A 2,212-nucleotide genomic window follows, 5' to 3' on the forward strand; every position below is an offset into this window, starting at 1 on the left:
GGTCTCTGTCTGAGGGGTTGGAGCAGATGCGGTTGTACCTCAGCGCTGGCTGTAGACGATGGATCGTGTGGTGTGTCCGGGGTGGAAGCTGGAGGCATGAAGGTAGGCGTAGCGGTCGGTGGGTTTTCGGTATAGGGTGGTGTTAACGTGGCCATCGCTTATTTGTACTGTGGTGTCTAGGAAGTGGACCTCCCGTGTAGATTGGTCCAGGCTGAGGTTGATGGGGGGGTGGAAGCTGTTGAAATCATGGTGGAATTCTTCCAGGGTCTCCTTCCCATGGGTCCAGATGATGAAGATGTCATCAATGTAGCGTAGGTAGAGAAGGGGCGTGAATGGACGAGAGCTGAGGAAGCGTTGTTCCAGGTCAGCCATAAAAATGTTGGCATATTGTGGGGCCATGCGGGTGCCCATAACGGTGCCACTGGTCTGGAGGTATATATTGTCACCAAATTTGAAATAATTGTGCGTGAGGATAAAGTCACAGAGCTCAGCAACAAGCTGTGCTGTGTCATCATCAGGGATACTGTTCCTGACAGCTTGTATTCCATCTGTGTGTGGGATGTTTGTGTAGAGAGCCTCTACATCCATGGTGGCTAGGATGGTATTTTCTGGGAGGTCACCAATGCATTGTAGTTTTCTCAGGAAATCAGTGGTGTCACGGAGATAGCTGGGAGTGCTGGTGGCGTAGGGTCTGAGTAGGGAATCCACATATCCAGACAGTCCTTCAGTGAGAGTGCCAATGCCCGAGATGATGGGGCGTCCAGGATTTCCAGGTTTGTGGATCTTGGGTAGTAAGATCACCAGTCTGTGATCCTTGCCGGTCCACCCTGGTTCCAAGCCCCCACCAGCTAGCTGCAACGGGCTGCTCTTCCTGCAAGCAGTGGACAAAGCAGGCGGCTGCCAAACAATGTTAGAAGGGAGCATTTTAGTTCGAATTAAAGGGCGCTTAAAATCGATTTCTGTACTCCACCCCGACGAGCGGAGTAGCGCCAAAATCGATTTTGTCGATTCGAATTAGGGTTAGTGTGGCCACAATTCGATGGTATTGGCCTCCGAGAGCTGTCCCAGAGTGCACCATTGTGACCGCTCTGGACAGCAATCTGAACTCGCATGCACTGGCCAGGTAGACAGGAAAAGTCACAGGAAAATTTGAATTTCATTTCCTGTTTGCCCAGCGTGGAGAACACAGGTGACCACAGATACCTCAGCTCATCAGCACAGGTAACCATGCAGGCTGATAATCAAAAAAGAGCACCAGCATGGACCGCACAGGAGGTACTGGATCTGATTGCTGTATGGGGAGAGGATTCAGTGCTTCGTTCGAAAAGACGAAATGCCAAAACTTTTGAAAAAATCTCCAAGGGCATGATGGAGAGAGGCCACAATAGGGACTCAGATCAGTGCCGCGTGAAAGTGAAGGAGCTCAGACAAGCCTATCAAAAAACAAAGGAGGCAAACGGTCGCTCCGGGTCAGAGCCGCGGACATGCCGCTTCTACGCCGAGCTGCATGCAATTCTAGGGGGGGCCGCCACCACTACCCCACCTGTGATCGTGGAAACCGGGTCGGGGATAGTCTCTACACCTGAGGATTCTGGGGATGGGGAAAAGGAGGAGGAGGAGGAGGAGGACGAGCTTGCAGAGAGCACCCAGCACTCCGTTCTCCCCAACAGCCAGGAGCTTTTTCTCAGCCTGACTGAAGTACCCTCCCAAGCCAGTAGCCAAGACCATGACCCCATGGAAGGTACCTCAGGTGAGTTTACCTTTTAAAATATAAAACTTGTTTTAAAAGCAAGGTTTTTTAATGATTATTTTGCCCTGAGGACTTGGGATGCATTCGCAGCCAGTACAGCTACTGGAAAAGTCTGTTAACGTGTCTGGGGATGGAGCGGAAATCCTCCAGGGACATCTCCATGAAGCTCTCCTGGAGGTACTCCAAAAGCCTTGCCACAAGGTTTCTGGGCAGTGCCGCTTTATTCCGTCCTCCATGGTAGGACACTTGACCATGCCATGCTTGCAGCAAGTAATCTGGTATCATTGCCTGACAAAGCCTGGCAGCGTATGGTCCCGGTGTTTGCTGGCATTCAAGCAACATCCGTTCTTTATCTTGCTGTGTAATCCTCAGGAGAGTGATATCGCTCATGGTAACCTGCTTGAAATACGGGAACTTAATTAAGGGGACAGAGGTGGCCGTTCCTACTGGGCTGTTTGCCTG

At 51.3% G+C, this 2,212-nt stretch overlaps 1 protein-coding gene across 1 annotated transcript in view; it reads right to left on the reverse strand.

Moving 5' to 3' along the window:
* The window catches only part of N4BP2 (NEDD4 binding protein 2), an 85,039-nt gene that overhangs the window by 59,158 nt on the left and 23,669 nt on the right, over positions 1–2,212 (reverse strand). The window lies entirely within an intron of this gene.

The sequence above is a fragment of the Terrapene carolina genome, unplaced genomic scaffold (genome assembly GCF_002925995.2).
Source record: "Terrapene carolina triunguis isolate 2854851 unplaced genomic scaffold, T_m_triunguis-2.0 Scaffold66, whole genome shotgun sequence".
NCBI classification, from domain to species: domain Eukaryota; kingdom Metazoa; phylum Chordata; order Testudines; family Emydidae; genus Terrapene; species Terrapene triunguis.